The following is a 1,055-nucleotide window of genomic DNA, read 5'->3' on the forward strand; positions in this document are numbered from 1 at the left end:
TCTGGCTTTTCATATTATCTGGACCACTTCCTATTATCCTTGGGCAAGTTACTTAACCTCAGTTTTCTCATCTGTGAAGTGAAGGTTCTAATTTGGGTATTGCTATTATTGCTATGCCAGGCAAAATAGTAGGGAGTGAGGGTACAGTAAAGGCAAAGACAGACAATGCCCCATCTGTTAGAGAGTGCAGTGCAGCAGGGAACGAAGCACTGAAGAGCAATTTTCAGTCCCTGACAAAAAGTCAAGTGGTGCCATGAGGTTTAAACAGGCAGCCTGAGTATCTAAGAGGGCTCACTGGAGGAAGCAAGAATTCATCTGAGATGTGAAGGATAAGTAAGAGTCAGACAAAGAGAGGAGGAATATGACTCAGCAGAATGAGAGAGGGGGATGTGACTCAGGAAGAGAGCACTGTGTGTGCAAGACTAGGCTGGAAGAGACTTGGAGCTTTAGAGCTACTGAGAAAAGTCTAGAACAGCTACGGCTCAGCTCTGAGAACTGACAGGACTGGAAAAGAGCCAGAATCCACTTGGTATGACACCTTAGAGGACTGCTGAAGGATGTCAGTCATATCCATATTATTATTAGTTCAGTAACAACAAAGGAAGTTAATAAAAATTTCTAAATCAGACATCGTGTCTCCCCTCTCTATGTGCATTCTTCCTAATATACTAATAATACTCCATCTAGTTGCTTTATTTGGAAGCAGGAGTGGCATCCACTTCCTAAATAACATGCCTCTGGAAACCCTATGAACTTTGATAAATGTCGATAGTTACAGAGGGGTTTCAGGACTTTTGTTCATAGAGTCACTATGAGTGATGCTTGACTTAAAGGCAATCAATAATAACAACAACTGTTGCTTTATAGTAGACACATATTCTGAGCCTTATTTATTCCAGGTTGAATTCTCATCAAATTCTGAGAGTGACTTACTGTTTTTGTTGTTGTTGTTGTTGTTGTGTGCTCACAGTGACCCTATATACATTAGCTCTAAACTACCCTATCCTGAGCCAATTTCATCTTCTCTGACAGTCTTAATCCCATTTCTCCAGTCA

This window comes from Elephantulus edwardii, unplaced genomic scaffold (genome assembly GCF_000299155.1).
Source record: "Elephantulus edwardii isolate Elephantulus edwardi_28Jun2011 unplaced genomic scaffold, EleEdw1.0 scaffold00002, whole genome shotgun sequence".
Lineage (NCBI taxonomy): Eukaryota > Metazoa > Chordata > Mammalia > Macroscelidea > Macroscelididae > Elephantulus > Elephantulus edwardii.